The sequence below is a fragment of the Ovis canadensis genome, chromosome 11, assembly GCF_042477335.2.
Source record: "Ovis canadensis isolate MfBH-ARS-UI-01 breed Bighorn chromosome 11, ARS-UI_OviCan_v2, whole genome shotgun sequence".
NCBI classification, from domain to species: Eukaryota; Metazoa; Chordata; class Mammalia; order Artiodactyla; family Bovidae; genus Ovis; species Ovis canadensis.
The window spans coordinates 71231732-71252500 of record NC_091255.1 but is presented as its reverse complement, the minus strand read 5'-3'; positions in this window follow the sequence as shown (position 1 = coordinate 71252500).

Sequence of the window (20769 nt, the reverse complement as noted above, 5' to 3'; positions counted from 1 at the left end):
ACTAATCACACACAGGTGAAAAACAGTGCAAACTATCAGAAGAAAATATCAATAGGTAAACGCAATTCACAATGTGCAAAGGAAAAAACGTCATGAAAATCTGCACAGTATGGTGAATTATTAGAGAGAAAGACATCAAATTGACAATGCGGTATCTCCTCAGGAATGTCAGCAGAGGCCATCACCAAAAAATGCGCAGACAAGGAATGCTAGAGTGGGGCTAAGGAAGGGGGCTCCTTCTGAGGCGCTGGTGGACTCTAACGGCAACGCCACTGTCAGGACGACTGTGGAAGCACCCTTAGGGCGTCCCTGGGGGATCCAGTGGCACAGGACCCGCCTGCAATGTGGGAACCCTGGGTCAACCCCTGGGTCAGACAGAACCCTGGGGAAGGGTATGGCTACCCACTCCAGTATTCTTCTTTTTTCCCAATTAATTTATTTTAATTAGAGGATAATTACTTTACAATATTGTGATGGGTTTTGCCATATATCAACATGAATCAGCCACAGGTATACATATGCCCCCCCAATCCTGAACACGCTTCCCATCTCCCTCCCCACCCCTTCCCTCTGGGTTGTTGCAGAGCACCAGCTTTGGGTGCCCAGCTTCATGCACTGAATTTGCACTGGTCTGCCGGGGTCCAGCCCCATGGATCCAGGGAATTCGAAGAGTGGACGGAGTCAGCGTGGAAAACTTATTTATTTATTAATATAAGATTAGCTTAGGAAGAAATAGTGTAGTAGGAAAATTAAGTGGAGAAAAAAGGCTGAGTAACTTGGTTTACGTGGAAAGCCAGTAAAGTTCCAGACAAGGAGCTTGCACCATCTACGTTAGGCCACCGGCGTCCGTTTGAATATCGGGGAGTGCCCCGCCTTGGGCTCTCTCTCTTACGGATCTTAGAAGCCGGGACAAGTAAGTATACATGGTGAGCCTCCACACCCCAGATGGGAATTCAGCCTGAAATTAGAGTGAAAGAGGAGACACGGGGGAAACCAGTCCTTCCAATGACTGGCCTCGCCTCTATTGTCTAGAAAGGCCTTTTATACCTTTTTGATTGTACATAGAGATCAAGGGATAACACAAAATTATGCAGCCTTAGCAGCGCAGACTCTTTCTGTATATCTTTTTGTATACAAAAGGTCTCAGGTGATTTACATTATCTTCTGGCCAAGAGGCTTGTTAACACTTTTTGGCTCTCTTCCTTAATGAATGTTAATCTCGGTTCCCCTGAAGTGTTTTTCTTTAATCTGCATCTCCTTTAAGCACTAAAGTTACATCTCTATAGAAGAAAGGCGCAATGGGTTATAACAAAGAAGGTACTTAACTCAAAGATCTAATGTTGCTACTTGTTTTTTCTATATACCAACTATGTCAACAAATAAAAGATGAAAATTTGGCAGCAAGTATTGGCTCAACAATGAAATGCTTAATCAGTTTTATTCTAATGATCTTGACACCTCGGAAGCCCCTGCATTCCTAGGATGTGTTAAGCTTCTTGTGCCTCTCAAGGTTGAGGGGCTGTAAGCAATTCACAAGCTGTAAGAGGTCCGGGGGAACCTGTTAGGCAAGCTAGGGAGTTATCGGAGGGGGTTTAAGCTGAGACATCCTTTTGCAGGAGACTGAAGCCCTGAATTAACTTTTTTCCAAAGGGTGTCAGAAGAGTGGAAAAGCAGAGTACAAAGGCCGGCAGATTTGGAGGGTTTTTTAGGAACAGGCTCAGGAAATACCAGGGGGAAACCCTGAGATCTGACTCGACCTTGCCCATCAGATTTCTGCCGCATGACCTTGTCATGGGTGGGATTCCTCACGCTGGCTCCTGGCACTGGTCATCTATTTCACATATGGAAATATGCATGTTTCAATGCTATTCTCTCAAATCATCCCACTCTTGCCTCCTCCCACAGAGTCCAAAGGTCTGCCCTTCATATCTGTGTCTCCTTTGCTGCCTTGCATGTAGGGTCATTGGTCCCGTCTTTCCAAATTCCATGTATATGCATAAATATACAGTGTTTGCCCTTCTCTGTCTGACTTGCTTCACTCTGTATAATAGGCGCTAGGTTCATCGACCTCATTAGAACTGACTCAGATGTGTTCCTTTTATAGCTGAGTAACATTCATTGTGTATGTGAACCACAACTTCTTTACCCATTCATTTGCCGGTGGACGTCTAGGTTTGCTTCCATGTCCTAGCTATTGTGAACAGAACTGCAGTGAAACTTGGGTACATGTGTCTCTTTCATTTCTGGTTTCCTTGGGGTGTATGTCCAGCGGTGGGATTGCTGGGTCATATGGCATTTCTATTTCCAGGTTTTAAGGAAGCTGCACACTGTTCTCCATAGTGGCTGTACCAGTTTGCATTCCCACCAACAGAATAAAAGTGTTCCCTTTTCTCCACACTCTCTCCACCATTTATTGTTTGTAGACTTTTTGATGATGGCCATTCTGATTGGTGTGAGATGGTACTACATTGTGGTTTTGATTTGCATTTCTCTAATAATGAGTGAAGCTGAGTGCCAGGGTCCAGCTCCAGCAGCCGGGGAATCAGTCTGAAGAGATGAGCGGTGTCAGCGGGGAATGAGGTAGTCTCTGACTCAGGTGCGGGACTACATGTTTATTTTAAGCATCCGGTCTTCTTTTATACTTTGACAAAAGCATTAGGTCAGAGGCTTGACATTTTCAGCTCCCCTCACCCAGATTTACTGTCTCCTTGTTGCCCTTCAGACAGAGCTCCTGCTTCGGGGATTCTCTCAGAACCCTGTTTCCTTGTGATGACACTGTGACCCATGCTTATGTCTGGGCTGCCTACCACATTCCTCAGTTTATTTCTTATCTTTCTGAATCCTGCTTGCCCCTAGGATCCTAAGCTCACTATCTCCTAAAAAGGCTTCTGACTACCCTTGCATGTTGAATGTTAGTCACTCAGTCGTGTCCGACTCTTTGTGACCCCATGGACTGTAGCCCACCAGGCTCCTCTGTCCATGGGATCCTCCAGGCAAGAATACTGGAGTGAGTTGCCATTCCCTTCTCCAGGGGATCTTCCCGACCCAGGGATTGAACCCTGGTCTCCTGCATCACAGGTAGAGTCTTTACCATTTGAGCTACAGGGAGATCTCTAAACTATTCTTAATAATCCTAAACCATAAACTCTGCAAACTTCCTTTGCCATAAACATTTCCCTCACAAACAGGTCCCAGATAACAATCCTTTCCATGGCCTCAAGCTGAGGCCTACCTGCTCATCCTGGGACATTCTTTGTAAAAATCCTTGAACAATGTCAATGGTTACTTTATAGATTATTTTCTGGGCACAACTGTAGAAGGCTTTGTGCTTTCTCATGAACAATAAGCACCTTAACATTCTTTCCAGCCGACTTAACCAAAGAAAGGAAAGACCAAGTCAGAATCACAAAACGTAACTCCTTCATCCTGGGACCATGACTGTGGACTGAGGAGAGGGGGTTGGGGCCATGCCTCCATTTTGTCAGTGATGCCTGACACAGCTCCCAACAGTTGAGCATCTTTTCATGTGTTTATTAGCCATGTGTATGTCTTCTTTGGAGAAATGTCTGTCTAGGCCTTTTACTCATGTTTTGATTGGGATGTCCACTTTTGTAGTATTGAGCTGCCTGAGCTGCTTGTATATTTTAGAGATTAATTCTTTGTCAGTTGTTTTGTTTGCTATTATTTTCTCCCATTCTGAGGGCTGTCTTTTCACCTTACTTACAGTTTCCTTTGTTTTACAAAAGCTCTTAAGTTTAATTAGGCCCCATTTGTTTATTTCTGTATTCATTTCCATTACTCTGGGAGGTGGGTCATACAGGATCTTGCTGTTATTTGTGTTGGAGAGGGTTCTGCCAATGTTTTCCTCTAAGAGTTTTATAGTTTCTGGTCTTACGCTTAAGTCTTTAATTCATTTTGAGTTTATTTTTGGGTATGGTGTTAGAAAGTGTTCTAGTTTCATTCTTTTACATGTTGTTTTTCAGTCTCTCAGTTGTGTCCAACTCTCTGCAACCCCATGGACTGCAGCATTCCAGGCTTCCCTGTCCTTCACCATCTCCTGGAGTTTTCGAAAACTCCTGTCCATTTAGTCAGCGATGCCACCCAACCATCTGGTCCTCTGTCATCCCCATCTCCTCCTGCCTTCAGTCTTTCCCAGCATCAGAGTCTTGTCTAATGAGTCAGCTCTTCACATCAGGTGGCCAAAGCTTTGGAGCTTCAGTTTCAGCATCAGTCCTTCCAATGAATATTCAGGATTGATTTCCTTTAGGATGGACTGGCTGGATCTCCTTGCAGCCCAAAGGACTCTCAAGAGTCTTGTCCAGCACCACAGTTCGAAAGCATCAATTCTTCGACGCTCAGCTTTCTTTATGTCTCAGCTCTCATATCCATACATGGCTACTGGAAAAACCATAACTCTGACTGGACAGACCTTTGTCTTTTCTCCATTGTACATTTTTGCCTCCTTTGTCTGAGATAAGGTGCACACCTTATCTTAGGCCTGCTCTCCCCCAGGGGCCCTTTTTGAAAGTAGGAAGAAGAGCAGAACTTGGCTAGGCTCCTGCTGAATTGGATGCAGTGAAACCAGCAGAGCCGCCCGGCAGAGACAGATGAGGGAATTCTGGCAGTTAGTAAGCCTGCGCAGCAAACAGAGCCCCAGCTGTGCTTGGCAGCCCTCCTCCTGTTTTGATCCGCTTCCCAACATGTGAGCACCTTTGACCTCTGAGCGCAGCCCTCTGATCTATTAGAGGGGCCTTGTCAGGCTTTACAAATAGACAGGCAATAAAATGAATTTAACCCGGAAGCAAGCAGCTCAGCGAGGGAGATGAAAACATCAGAAGCCAAGCTGATGACATCAATAGGGTGGAACGGCCGTTAGGTGGCCGAGTCCCAGCATGGCGGGTCCATACGGACCCACACAGACCCGCACCCCGCAGGAGAAGCAGGTGCGCCCCACCCCCGCCCCCCCACACACACACCCTCCCCGGGGCCGAGCTCGCTGGGCGGAGGGAGGGCCCGCGACGCTCCCTCGCCCAGCTCTTCAGCGCCCTGCCACAGGGGAGGGGGCCCGCGGCACGAGGGATGTGTCTGCAGCGCACGAACCAGAGGGCGGACGGGGCTTGGGCGGGGCGCCCCAAAGAGGAGTTCTGGATGGGCATGGCCTCCCAGGGAGGGGCGGAGGGGCTGTTTGCCCAGCCCTCCCCTCTGGCACCTGCCAGGCTGATTTGGGCCCTTCTCTTTCGGTCCAAACAAGGATAAAAGGAGGGTGGCACCCCACTCCCTCCTAAGTCCTACCCTTCCTGGAAGTTGAGTGCACACACACAGTCTGTACGGTGGGCCCAGGTGTGAAGGCTCAGTTGCCCCCTTGGCTCCTGCCTGCTCTGTGTAGGGAATGCCCTCCACTCGGGAGAGCGGCTCCAGGCTCGTGGAAAGAGGAAAGCACTGGTATACGTTGGGGCTGGTGCTCCAGGTGAGGATGACAGGGGTAAGTAACTGCCAGGGGCTGCCAGTATCAGGGAACAAGCCGAGGATGTGGAAAGCCCAGGCTGCAGATCCGAGTCCATGTCACCCCCAGGTGGCTCTGGGTGGAGCCGAAAGGTCGTGGGCCCGGACTGCCAGCTGCCTGTCTGGAAACTGCCTTCTGGAGAAGTAGTGGGCTGGAGCTGAACTCGGCTGTCACCCACACAAGCGGGGGCTGGAAACATCAGGCAGCTGCCTCCTGGGAGCGGCTGGACCCAAGGGACCCATGAGAAATATCCCCTGGCACTGCCATCCTGCTTAGGACAAGGCTCCGCGGCTGGAACCAATGCCTTACAGCTGAGAGGCAGATGGAAGTTGGCACCCCTCATGCTGGGTCCGGAGGCGGACAGTCCAGGGCGGGTCCAGGAGGCTCCTGTCCCTGATGCCCCTTCCTCCAGAGGAGGTGCCTCATCCCCATGCACAGGACAGAGAGAGAAGAAGGAGGGTCTGCTTCTCTCTCCTAGGGTGGATTCTAGCACTTGTGCAAACCACTCCCTTCCCCGTCTGGAGAGAGCTTGGTCGCACAACCAGCCTCGCTGGGAGGTGGGAGCTCTGTAGTCCTGGGTGGGCACGTGACCTGCCAAAGGTCAGCCTGAGCTCTGGGAAGTGCGTGAGGCTACTGGAGCCACCTGGATGCCTTGGCCCCACTGCTTCCAATGTTCCTTCACAACCGCTCCACTCTGTACCTAGGGGTTATGTTTTATGAGAGATAAAATTGCATGAAGTGATTCATAATTCAGGAATCAATTGAAAATCATGGGCTGGCAGGTGCCTGTCGTGAGTTTTGCAGATTACTGGCAGGGTTGAGCTACTGATGCTGGAACCTGGAGGCTTCCCTCGGCCCCCACAGAGCCCATGGGCATTGGCAGCCAGAGGCGTCCTGTCCAGCGGAAGGTGCCCATGTTCATTCCCTGCTAGTGGCTTCTCTGCTCCCTCAGTCCCTGTGGAACAGAGCTGGGGACAATGAAGGTGACCTGAGGCAGCTGTGGCCCAGCCAGCCCATCCAAGGCTCACAGAGGAGCAGCCAGTCTCCTGTGCCCAGTGTCCGTCATGGGAGCTGACTGCCTTCCAGCCCTGAACTGAGGGGTGTTTCAGTTTGGAGACACGGAGCAGAAAGTGCCAGCCGAGGTGGTCCTGGAAGAGAGGGATGCAGCCCAGTGCCCACTCCCCAGCCTCAGTCCTGTGTGTGCCGGACACTCCAGCTTCCCCCTGCCTGGATGCCTGCTCTCGAGTCCCTGTGGTCAAACCCCTGCGTGGGGACCCACTTCCTTCAAGCAGCTGCCCTGACCCCGCCCCTGCAGGGAGCACGCACTGTGCTGCGTGTCCTCCTGGGCCCCTGGACCGCTGCCTGCGCTGTCACTGGGTCCGTCTCTTCGTCCCAGCTGGACTGGGACCTGCACGGTGGGCCTGCAGGGGCAGCCACAGAGGGCCCCGCAACCCCAGTGAGGGACTCACCGGGAGGGGATGAGAGCTGTGGACAGATTTCCAGGAGCGCAGCGCTGGTTAACCCCACCTGGGCTGCTTGGCGCAGAGAAAGCCAGAGCCGGGAAGATAAGGGGCGCAGCAGGGCCCCGCCCCCGTCCCAGCCCTCTTGCTTCCCAGCCCGCTCTCTGGGCCTGGAGGAGGGTCCTCTCCAACTGGTCTGGTGTGGACCCATGGGCAGCGTCACTGCGCGGTGACAGCCGGGCACACAGGGCCCCTGGGCCACTTGCAGCCGCCCGGGGCTTCCAGGAGCCCATGTGCAAGCGCCGGGACAGACATCTGACACACAGACTCACCATCTAAAGAGGAAACACCTGGTTCCTGGGAATCTGGAACTTAGCTTTTTAAAGGCCCTTTCCTTGGCCCTCGCCCTGCTGGGCTGCTGTGTCTCCTGACTCCTCCCCCTGAGACGTGTGGCTCACAGGAGCCTCCCCAGGACCTGAGCTGCTCAGCAGCTCCCACTGTGGTCCAGCCTCTCAGAGGGGCTGCTCCACCGCCCGTTGTAAACAGGGGGACTCGCCGGGGAAAGGTCCCCTGCGCGATGGTCAGGAGACAGCTGCGCAGGGATGGCCACGGCCACACCCACACCGCCTTTTCCGCCTGCCCACGCCCCTGGGTTCACGGACCCTGTTCTCCTAGTTAAGGGCCTCGGAGATCCCCTCAGTCCTTCTGGAAGTGTTCTGGAATGCGAGTGCAGGAAGCTAGCACACACTTTCCATATTCCAGTCCTGCAATGCGGCTCAAGCCTTTCCCCTTCACGACCACACTGGCAGTGTCGGGAGTCACTGTGATAATTTTCTTAGATCGTTTTTCCATTTAGTTGCTCTGATTAACTCCAAGGGCCACATGCCTACATGCGTCTCTAACTGGAGCATGCACGGCCCCAGTTCCAGGCACGGAGGACGCAAAACAGAGTGTCTGTGATACAGCTTCCTGGGGCATCATGTTTATTCCCAGTGCTTTAGAAAGACCGTCCCCTCCCCTACTCACTTGGAAGAAAGGACAGGGAAGAGGTGGGGAGGGGAGAAGTGCTGCAGGAAAGGCCGTCCAACCTCTGGCAGTCCAGCCCCAACCCAAGGGCTGGGACCAAGGGGTGGGCTTGTATCAGGGCGGCCTCTTCTCTTGTCCCCAGGCAGTGCCAGGCCGTCGTCTGAGCTGGCCAGGTATTTTGAGTACGATGCTTCTGACGGCCGTGGTGGTGTGGGACATCCTCCTGATTTGAATCTGGGGCAGAGAACACCCCCAGGTTCTCCTGGACCGTGTTCTCTCTCCCCAGGCATCTGGGTACACACAGTGCGCACTGCCTACACCACCCCCAGGGTGCACACAGAGCTGGGCGGTGTGCACCCAGCCCTGGCCTCCAGGGGCCCAGGGTTCAGCATCTTCCTGCCCTCCACTTCAATGCAGGGGGTGGGGCCTGACCTTCCTGCCTGGCTGGCCATGGGGAATGACCCTAGGCTCACTTTGTGGTGAGAATTCTGGTTGGGCAGTCTGCAACATAACTGCTTTAAAGTAAAGTTCTAGAATCTCCCAGCCACCCCGACTGTCTCTGGCTGTGGCTGGAGGGGGGCTGGGACACTCAGGCTGCCCAGCATTGGGGTAGCTTCTGGAGGGCAACACACCCATGGCAGACGGTTCCTCTGGGGCCCCAGGCCTGCTGGTGTAAGAGGAGCCCCGGGGCCTCACCAGGGCTGGGGGCATGGACCTCTGACCCTCCGGGTTGCTGCCCCTCCCCCTCACAGAACTGTGCGGGGATAAGTGGTTCATCCTGGGTGCCCACCTCAGGGCCCAAGAGGCTCAACCCATGCTGAGGTCAGCAGAAGGGGAGAGCCTCGGGGTGACAGAATGACCCCACCTAGGGCTCCTATCCCCCTGTATATCCTGCATGCAGGACACATGCAGAGGCCATGTCATCACCTGTCACCCGGGGAGTCCTCGTCACAGGGCAGCGCACTGGATGGCCTCAGCGGCTCCTCCTGGTCCACGTTCACTCACAGAGGCCTCATGGTCACTTCAAGTGACCCCTTCATTGTGGGGGTCAATGGTTATCATTGTTTCAGAGAGATTTTTCCATCTCAAGAGAGGGATAAAGTGGGAACATGGTGTTGCCCACTCAGGATCCGCTGCTGCAGCTCCCAGAAGTCCAGTCCCGTGAAGGGCAGGGACCCAGGCCCCACGAGTACAGAACCACTCCCAGGCTCCACGCATCCAGGTGATTGGCCATCACAGAAGGTGCTGACTGAGTGGGAAAGTCTGTGATTCTTATACTCAGCTCAGCATCAAGAAGTAGGGTCTCTGGCCTCAGGTCTCTTCTGCAGCCGACACCTTCTGCTGGCAGCACTGCCCAGCAGGCACCAGCTTCTGGGACAGGCTTTGGCCGCCTCATCTGCCCGGCAGCCACCACCCAGGAAACAGTCAATCACGTCTCGTCCACTCACATACTCCGTGACAAGGAGTAACATTTATTCAGTGTCGATCACCTGGAGGAGCTTTCAAGACCCTGATGCTCTGGACTTTGCAAGAAAAGTCTCTGGAGGCTGAAGGAGTTCTGCTGACTCTTGTTAGTGGCCTTCCTGAAAAGAAGACCACCCTCATCATATTTACCTCAATAAGGTCATCAGCAAGCTCATCATTAGAAAGCTTGGGAGACCAGGAGACAGTGGGTTGACTTATTCAAAGCACTGAAGGAAAAAGTATGTCAACCAAGAATCGTGTGGCTGGCAAAACAAGAGAGTGCTTTAGCACTAGGCCCGTTTTGCATAAAGGACACTGGACAGTAACTCAAACACAAATGTATATAAGGGAAAAATAGGAAGTAGCCACATAAGCCAAAAGAAAGATTCAGAAAAGATGTGAGATCTTAAGTTTACATCTCAAGCTGGTCTTCAGCTCAGAGACTGCCCACAACAATTACAAGCACAAAAACAGTATCAGTAACTTTCACAAACAGCAAACTCTAGGGAAGAGGGGGAACCTTATTTCCAGAGTTACCACATTATTGCACTCAAAAGTCTAGTTTTCACCAAAAAATATCACAAGGAAGAGGAGCAACATCAAAATCGTGGAACAGGAGATTTCTACTACCTTCCCCCAAAGAAAACCAATTTGGATGGCCACCCACAGACCAAACAGCCTTTGTGAGAGGCCCAGAGTCCAGGAGTGGGTGCCAGCACAAGGCTGGATGAAAACAATCAGGTACTGGGCGCATTCAAGAGGGTGAGAGGAACAGCCGGAGTTTTCTCATGTTGCCCCTCCCTCAAGGGGACAATTTAGAACTAAACTAGGCCTTCCTGGTCTGAAGAGCCTGCATGGTAAGCACCCACCTGACGCCTCCCCCCGCACCCTTCCCTGTGGATGCGCTGACAGCGGTGAGAACACAGTCAGGCAGTCAGGGAGCCTGGGCAGAAAACTGGGTTGGCAGACCTAGGAGAAACCACAGAATGGACCACCGAGCAGGCCCCTAGGGAAAGCAAAGGGATACTGTCAGCCAGGCTCTGCAGGATCCAGAGAGAGCACCTGAGCTTCAGCGCTCGCCACAAGATGTGTGGAGCAGACGTCCCCACAGTAACGATGTGAGAATTCCTAGCACAGCCCATAGAGGGTGTTTCTCTCCTGAAGTCAGCCCGTAAGGACTGGAAGAGGTCACTTCTCTTCAGATGTGAAGACAGCAACACAGGGCTTCAAGGAATATGAAATATCAAGATCAACGGGGAGGTAGTGTAAAGAATAGGGAATACAGTCCGTAAAATTGCAGTAACTTTTTATGATGACAAAAGGCTCCTGGACTTATCATTGTGATCAATTCATAATATATAAAAATGTTGACTCACTATGCTGTACACCCCAAACCAATATTGTACGTCCACTATGCTTCCATAAAAAATCTTTGAAGAAATAAAATTTAAGGGAACAGGGCACCCTCAGTGGAACACAGCAACTGTCTGATAACTGACCACGAAGAAATGGGGTCTGCAATTCACCCAAAAATAGTTCAGAGTGACTCACGGGACCTCGGTGAGCTGATAACCAGAGGACAATCCACCAACATTCAGAAAGCAATGCATGAACAAATGAGAAGCGCTGCAGGAAGAAAGAAGTCATTAAAAAAAATAATTACGTAGACATTCTTAGACTGAATACAATGGACGAAATTAAAAATGCAATGGACAACATCAACAGCAGAATGCATCGAGAGAAAGAACTGTGAAGTAGTAGATAGGATCTTGAAAGTATTCAACCAAAGGAGAAGAAAGGTAAAAGAATGAAGAGTGAAAAAAATCCTGTGAATCCTGTGAACAATCTAAGAAGTATTGGAGTCTCAGAAGAGAGAGACAAGAGGTCAGAAAGTATATTTAAAGAAATAATGGCTGAAAACTTCCCAAATCTGGGGAGAAATTTTGATATCTGAGTTTACGGAGCTCATAGGTCATCTGAAAATTTCAATACGCAACAATCTTGTCCCTATTTTTTAACAATACTGTCTCAAATAAAAGACAAAGATAGACTTTTAAAGCAACAACACAGAAAAAAGTCTGTCTCATACAAGGGAACCCCTAGAACGCTATTAGCAGAGTTCTCAGCAGGAAGCTTTCAGGCCAAGAGAGTGGGATGATATAATATTAATACACATTCTAAAAGAAGGAAAACTGCCAACAAAGAATACTTTACCTGGTAAAGTGTTCTCTCAGAAATGAGGTAGAGGCTTTTCCAAACAATCAAAAACAGAGGGAGTTCATTACCACTAAAAACTGAAAGGGACTCTTCAAGCTGCCTTGAAAGGGCATGATACTCATATGAAAACAGAGGATGCAAGTAGATAAAGAAGATAAAGATAAGCTTGTAGCCAAATTCAGCATATGATGTTGAAGCTGAAACTCCAACACTTTGGCCACCTGATGCGAAGAGTTGACTCATTGGAAAAGACCCTGATGCTGGGAAAGATTCGGGGCAGGAGGAGAAGGGGACGACAGAGGATGAGATGGTTGGATGGCATCACCGACTCAATGGACATGAGTTTGGGTGGACTCCTGGGGTTGGTGATAGACAGGGAGGCCTGGCATGCTGTGGTTCATGGGGTCACAAAGAGTCAGACATGACTGAGCAACTGAACTGAACTGAATGCTGAATATGGTTGTGTGTTAATCATTTAACTCTAATATAAATATTAAAGGACAAAGGTAGTAAAAGTAACTATAGCTATAAAATTTGTTAATGAACACATGATATAAAAAGAGGTAAATTGTGGCAACCAAAACATGGGAGGGGAGGTAGAGTTTTAATATACAATCAAAATTAAGTTATCAACATGAAACAGACATATCTGTAAGATGATTCATGTAAGCCTGGTGGCTCAGTGGTGAAGAACCTGCCTGTCAAAGCAGGAGACATGGATTCAACCCCTGATCCAGGAAGATCCCCTGGAGAAGGGAATGGCACTTCTCAGTAAAAATCCACTCCAGTATCCTTGCCTGGGAAATCCCATGGACAGAGGAACCTGGAAGGCTACCGTCCGTGGGGTTACAAAGAAGTCAGATGACCTGGGGATATACTGGGCTATGGCTAATGGAAGTTCTTGACTTAAATTCTTACTTATGACCTTACTAATAACTGATAGCTATATTTTCTATGTCACTTGCTTCAGAAATTTGTACCAAATATGCAACTGAACCTCTGATAAAATGATGCGTGCATGTTAAGTCACTTCAGTTGTGTCTGACTCTTTGTGACCTCATGGACCATGGCCCACCAGGCTCCTCTGTCCATGGGATTCTCCAGGTAAGAATTCTGGAGTGGGTTGCCATACCCTTCTCCAGGGGATCTTTCCGACCCAGGGATCGAACCTGCACCTCTTACGCCTCCTGCATTGGCAGATGGGTTCTTTACCACTAGCACCACCTAGGAAACCCCATAAATTATCACGCTGCTACTGCTAAGTCACTTCAGTCGTGTCCAACTCTGTGTGACCCCTTAGATGGCAGCCCACCAGGCTCCCCCGTCCCTGGGATTCTCCAGGCAAGAACACTGGAGTGGGATAATCCCACTACTGGACATGTACCCTGAGAAAAACATAATTGAGAAAGACAAATGTACCCAATGTTCATTGCAGCATTATTTACAATAGCCAAGACACAGAAGCAACCTGTATATTCATCAACAGATGAATGGATGAAGTTGTGGTACTATGCACAGTGGAATATTGTCAGCCGTGAAAAAGAACACATGGGAGTCAGTTCTAACGAGGTAGATGAACCTAGAGCCTATTACGCAGAATGAAGTCAGAAAGAGAAAAACAAATATTATAAATTAATACATACATATGGAATCTGGAAAGATGGTACTGATGAACCTATTTGCAGGGCAACAGTGGAGACGCATACACAAAGAACAGACTTGCGGACACCAAGAGGGAAGGCGAGGGAGGGATAATTCAGAGAGTAACACTGAAACATACACAGCACCATACGTAAAATAGACAGCCAATGGGAATTTGCTGTAAGACGCGGGGAGCTCTAACTTGGTGCTCTGAGACAATCCCAGAATGGGATGGGATTGGAGGTGGGAGGGAGGTTAAAGGGAGGGGACATGTGTATACCTAGGGCTGATTCATGTTGATGTATGGCAGAAACCATCTCAGTATTGTAAAGCAATTACCTCCAATTAGAAATAAAAATGAAAAGCATCTCTATTAAGTCAATGTCCTCCAAAACACAGGGCCTCCCTGGTGGCTCAGACAGCAAAGAATCTGCCTGCAATGCAACGAACCCGGGCTCTATCGCTGGGTCAGGAAGATCCCCTGGAGAAGGAAATGGCAACCCACTCCAGTATTCTGGCCTGGAGAATTCCATAGACAGAGGAGCCTGGGTTCATGGGGTCGCAAAGAGTTAGATACTCCAGAGAAAATGAACCAGTAGGTTACACATGTGGAGAAGGGAATGGCACCCCACTCCAGTCCTCTTGCCTGGAAAATCCCATGGGCAAAGGAGCCTGGTAGGCTGCAGGCCATGGGGTCGCCGAGGGTCGGACACGACTGACTTCACTTTCAGTTTTCACTTTCATGCACTGGAGAAGGCAATGGCAAGCCACTCCAATGTTCTTGCCTAGAGAATCCCAGGGACGGGGGAGCCTAGTGGGCTGCCATCTATGGGGTCGCACAGAGTCGGACATGACTGAAGCGACTTAGCAGCAGCAGCAGCAGGTTACACATGGATGGCTAGAAAGAGATTTTTTAGGTGGGACTGGCTCACATGATGATGGAAGCTGAGAAGTCCCAGAAACCGCCGTGCCATCTGCAAGCTGGAGGCCTGGGAAAGCTGGTAGTGTGGTTCCTCTCCAAACCTGGAGGCAGGAGAACGGGGGCAGTAGCAGCACATGTCCCATTCTGAGCCTGAAGGCCTGAGAAGCAGAACCAAAGGCAATTTTAGGAGACAGAAGTCCAGGCTCAGAAAACAAGCTCCATCCTCCACCCTGTCACCCCGCTAATCCTCCGATGCTCCTTCCCCCAACCCTGCCTTTTTGCTGTCTCTGGGCCCTCAGAGGACTGGGTAAAACCCTCACTGATGACCATGACCCTTTCCAGAGTCTCTGAATTCAAATGCTAATCTCTTATGGAAACAACCCCACAGACACACCCAGAATAGTTCTACCAGCCTTCTGGGCATCCCTTAGCCCAGTCAAGTAACCATCTCAGCACTGAACTCTGCAGTCTGGGTCCACTCCCTGCTGCCCACACTGCCCTGCTGGGCCAGCAGCTCCCCCACCCCCACGTTGCCTGCCTTCCTCTGGGGAGCCCCTTTTGGTCCATTTTCCTTTCTTCCTGGGCCTTTCCCTGATGCCAGCATCCACCCTATTCTCCTCCATCTCCCTCCTTCTGTTACTGAATAACGCAAGTCCCTGTGGCCTAAAGCACAGTTCAGTTCAGCTCAGTCGCTCAGTTGTGTCTGACTCTTTGCAATCCCATGGACTACAGCACGCCAGGCTTCTCTGTTCATCACCAACTCCCAGAGCTTACTCAAACTGATGTCCATTGAGTCGGTAATGCCTTCCAACCATTTCATCCTCTGTCATCTCCTTCTCCTCCCACCTGCAATCTTTCCCAGCATCAGGGTCTTTTCCAATGCGTCAGTTCTTCACATCAGGTGGCCAAAGTGTTTGGAGTTTCAGCTTCAGTATCAATCCTTCCAATGAATATTCAGGACTGATTTCCTTTCGGGTGGACTGGTTCAATCTCCTTGCTGTTCAAGGGACTCTCAAGAGTCTTCTCCAACACCACAGTTCAAAACCATCAATTCTTTGATGCTCAGCTTTACTTTTAGTCCAATTCTCACATCCATACTTGACTACTGAAAAAACTATAGCTTTGACTAGATGGACCTTTGTCAGCAAAGTAATGTCTCTGCTTTTTATATGCTGTCTAGGTTATTCATAGCTTTTCTTCCTAGAAGCAAGCGTCATTTAATTTCATGGCTACAGTCACCATCTGTAGTGATTTTGGAGCCCAAAAAAATAAAGTTTGCCACTGTTTTCACTATTTCCCCATCTATTTGCTATGAAGTGATGGGACCAGATGCCATGATTTTAGTTTTCTGAATGTCAAGTTTTAAGCCAGCTTTACTTTCATCAAGAGGCTCTTTAGTTCTTCACTTTCTGCCATAAGAGTGGTGTCATCTGCATATCTGAGGTTATTGATATTTCTCCTGACAATCTTGATTTCAGCTTGTGCTTCATCCAGTCCAGCATTTCTCATAATGTACTCTGCATATAAGTTAAATAAGCAGGGTGACAATATACAGCCTTGACCTACTCCTTTCCCAATTTAGAACTAGTCTATTGCTCCATGTTCAGCTGTGTTTCTTCTTGATCTGCATACAGATTTCTCAGGAGGCAGGTGAGGTGGTCTGGTATTCCCATCTCTTTCAGAATTTTACACAATTTGTTGTGATCCACACAGTCAAAGGCTTTGGCATAGTCAGTAAAGCAGAAATAGATGTTTTTCTGGAACTCTCTCGCTTTTTCTATGATTCAGCAGATGTTGGCAATTTGATCTCTGGTTCCTCTGCCTTTTCTAAAAACCAGCTTGAACATCTGGAAGTTCATCGTTCATGTAATGTTGAAGCCTGGCTTGGAGGATTTTGGGCATAACTTTGCTAGCGTGTGAGATGAGTGCAATTGTGCAGCAGTTTGAACATTCTTTGGCATTGCCTTTCTTTAGGGTTGGAATGAAAACTGACCTTTTCCAGTCCTGTGGCCACTGCTGAGTTTTCCAGATTTGCTGGTATATTGAGTGCAGCACTTTCACAGCATCATCTTACTGTAAAGCTTAGTAAGGCCAAATAATACTAAAACATTGGAGTCTGGGGCAGAGAAAGGTTTGTTACAGGCCATGTGAGGAGATGGGTAGCTCATGCCCATAACACCAAAGTTAGTAAAAGTTTTCAGCAAGCCTCTTTAAAAACAAAAGGTGAGGGAGGGGAGTGGTTAGTTGTTGCGTATTTCTTGCTGTCAGATCCTTTGTTCCTGAGGTCAGATCATAGTCTGGTAATGATGTTCCTGTAAATTGCTACCAAACGATGTTATTCTCTGTCCTGACAAGAAAGGGGAAGGTCCCGGGGCCCAGCTGTCACAGGGTCTCAGCCCTGGCTAAGAAGAGGCAGAGCTCAGCTCACAGCTCCCTCAGAGCCAGTCCCCATAGCCTGCCCAGCTGTCATCACTGAGGCAGCCAGGCACCCAACCCAGCTGGCCCTCAGCCACCCAAAGGCAGAGAGACCAGGTCTCTCAGACTGCGACCCAGGCAGATGGCCACTGCTACTGGGTCACAGACCAGCATGGAGGCGAGGTTTAGCACTCCTCAAGGCCTCGGCCTCGGCCTCGGCTACGGGGTGGTCTTGGCAAGGGCTCTGGAGTCCTGCAGGACACAGTCCCCAGCCTGTTCTCTGGGGCCCGCAAGGCCAAGTGAGCTGGAGGGCTTCGGGGAGAAGGCCGGGATCCACCTCTTACCTCACTCTCCTCCACCTCAGGACCGCCACTCGTCTGACTCCTCTAACTGTCACTCCTTAACCGACTGTTACTTGTGGGCGGGGCTCACTGCTACACTGTCCAATGACTGAGCAGAACTACTAATGGCAGCTCACTGACAGTTGGTTGCCAGTGGGCGCAGTCCCCAAGGCACCAACCAATGGCTGAACAGGACCTGCCCTAATGGTGCAGAGAGATGATACACAGCAATGGCTGCTCTGCTAAGGGCGGAGCTCACTGAGCTCTGCTACACTTCCTCCTCTCTTTCCTCCTCAGCTCCCCACCCCCAACCTGGACATTCAGGGGATGAAATGAGGACGCCATCACCCAGAAAGGCACACTTGCCAGTGAGAACTCAAACACCCCCTGGGAGGCAGGGCCAACGGGGTGTCACAGGAGAGGGGCCGGTCTGGAGGTGCAGGGGCCTCTCTGAGGGGTGACGTGCAGGGGACACTGGGGAGGGGCAGGGCCTGGCTGTGGGAGGAAGAGGGGGTTTCTCAGGAGAGGACTGGGGTCCAGGGAGGTCCCGGAGGGGAGAGGCTAGGAGCCGGGGAGAAAGCCCACCCCCCAGAGGGGACCTGACATGTGTGGGCTCAATCAGGAGACCCAGGTGCTACGCTGTCCACACGGGCCAGAGTGCCAAAGGGCCGGTTGGGGGATTAACAGAAACGGCCTGGTACCTGGGGCGGAGCAACCCTCACCTGCCCTTCTGGGGACTAACCTCAGCCTGCACAGGCCAGTCAGTGTGTGGTTTCCTGGATGATGCAGCTCCTGCGGAGCCTGTGAGGTGATACTGAGCTGGGAAGGAGGGGAGATGCCCGCCTGGACCTGCAGGGAGCGTCCAGCTCTGCAGGAACTCCTTGATGGCCCCAGCAGATGGCTGCTCCCGCCCTGACTCCACCCCCATGCTTCCTGACCTGCTCCAGCCCTACTCCCCTCCCTGCTGGGCCCCCCACAACTGGTCACCCTCCCACTGCCTGCACCCTGGGCCAACTCTCATTCTGCAATAAGGAAAGCCCAACCATATGATCTGGGGCATTGGGTATTATATCAATTTTCCAGTAGAATCTATTCCACAGTAGAGGACCTGGTTTCCCTGAGGGCCAGCTGTCAGGAGGGGTCCCACGGAACTTTCTGTGTTTGGGGAAACATCATTGTTATACCGAGGATGACCCACAGTTTGGCTCTGCTGGAGCCCCTCATGGAGACGAAAGTCGGCCATTCATCTCCTCGGCATAGTAAGTGAAGTCAGAGAGAGAAAGATAAATATCACTGAAAACTGGGATTTATAAATTCATACAAATGAGCTCATTTACACAGCAGAAACAGACTCACAAAGTTAGAAAAACAACTTAGGTTTATTCAAAAAAGTATTGTGTGTGAGTAACTCGCTCACTCCTGTCCAACTCTTTGCAACACCATGGACTGTAGCCCGCCAGGCCCCTCTGTCCATGGAATTTTCCAGCCAACAATTCTGGAGTGATTGCCATTTCCATCTCCAGGTGACCTTCCTGACCCAGGGATTGAACCTGGGTCTCCTGCATTGCAGGCAGACTCTTTACCATCCGAGTATTAAGGAGGAGGGATACATGAGGACTTTGAAATTAATATACACACATTAACATATACCCAAAAGATAATGAAAAAGAACCTACTGAGTCGCACAGGGAAGTCTACTGAATACACTGTAAAAACCTCTGTGGGAAAAAGAAACTGAAAAAGAATAGATACATGTCTATAGATAGATGAAGCGGGTCCCTGTACACCTGCCTCCAAAAAAAAAACACAACGAAATCAAGTCTAATATAAAATTACAATGAAATTACCAGAAAAACAAAACAAACAAAAAACTATGGGACATGAAGAAATGCTGCCACCTTGTGGCCATTTCCCATAACAACAACCTTAAAAGCTGTGCTGAACGGCACTGAAGATTCACAAGGCCTATGGGGCTCGAAGTGAAAAACATTTGCCCTCAAATAATGTCATAGGCGGAGTCACCAAAAAAGGATTGAAAATTGGACAATCCTTCAAGAAGCCAAGGTCCAAAGGTACGTTTAACTTACACCCTTTGAAGAAAAATCACATGAATAGAGGCCAACGGCACTAAATATTAGAAAAATGCAAATCAAAGCTACAAAGAGCTACAAGCAGTAAGTGTTACAGAGGGTGTTGAGAAGAGGGAACCCTTCTCCATGGATACAGGGGATGTCAACTGTTCACAACCACTATGGAGGATAAGGTGGAGGTTCCCTAAACAATGAAAACCAGCATGAAATTAGAATACTCCTACCACCATACCTAAAATAAACTCCAAATAGTATAAATATCTAAACATCAGGATGGATACTATGAAATACTTGAGGGAAATACAGGCAGAACATGCTTTGATGTAAATTACAGCGAGTGCTTTTGGATCCGCATCTTAGAATACCGCAAAGCAAACCTAACATAAACTGAGATTGAATTAACCTGAAAAGCATTTGAACAGCTAGGAAACCCTGAAGGAAAAAGGCAAGACTCAGAATGGGAAGTTACAATATTTGAAAACGAAGATACCCACAAAGAATCCATCTCCAAAACATACAAACACACGCTGCTAAGTATTAAACAATAACAAAATCCAACCACACACACAAAAAAATGGGCCACAGTTCAAAATGGACATTTTCATGTAGAAAACATACAAATGGCCATGAAGCACATGGAAAGATACTCAACATCACTGCTTATTACAAAATTGCAAATTAGATGTCCAGTGAGGTATCACCTCACATCTGTTAGAATTGCCATCTCAAAAATTCTCCAACAATAAAGCTTGAGCTGCTGTGGCGAGAAGGGAATCCTCCTACAGTCCTGGGACTGTAAATTGGTAATTGGCTGGAAAGAACAGTATGGAGGTGTTTTTTTTAAAAAAAAAAAAAACAACCTTAGAACTACAATAATGTCCAGGACCGCAGAAGACAATGGGAACTCACTCCAGTACTCTTGCCTGGAAAATCCCATGGGGTCGCAAAGACTCGGACACGACTGAGCGACTTCACTCTCATTTTTCACTTTCATGCATTGGAGAAGGAAATGGCATCCCACTCCAGTGTTCTTGCCTGGAGAATCTCAGGGACAGAGAAGCCTGGTGGGCTGCCGTCTATGGGGTCGCACAGAGTCAGACATGACTGAAGCGACTTAGCTTCATGCCTAGGCATAAATCCAGAGAAAACCAACATTTTAAAAGACACTGGCACCTTTGGGATCCCACCTGCACCAGGGACCAAAGCCAAGACACGGAAACAACCTAAGTGGAAAAGGACAGACGAAAGGATAAAGGAGATAGGGTGTGTATGTTGTTGTTGTTCAGTTGCTAAGTCCTGTCTGGCTCTTTGTGACCCCATGCACTGCAGCACACCAGGCTTCCCTGTCTTTCGCTATATCCTGGAGTTTGCTCAAACTCATGTCCATTGAGTCACTGATGCCATCCAACTGTCTCATCCTCTGTTGCCCACTTCTCCTGCCCTCAGTCTTCTTCTCAGCATCAGGGTTTTTTCCAATGAGTTGGCTCTTCAAATCAGGGGGCCAAAATATTGGAACTTCGAATGAATATTCAGGGTTTATTTCCTTTAGGATTGACTTATTTGATCTCCTTGCTGTCCAAGGGACTCCCAAGAGTCTTCTCCAACACCACAATTCAAAAACCACCCCAAAGAAACAGAAATGCAAGAAGGCAAGACGGTTGTCTCTGGAGGGCTTATAAATGGCTAAGTA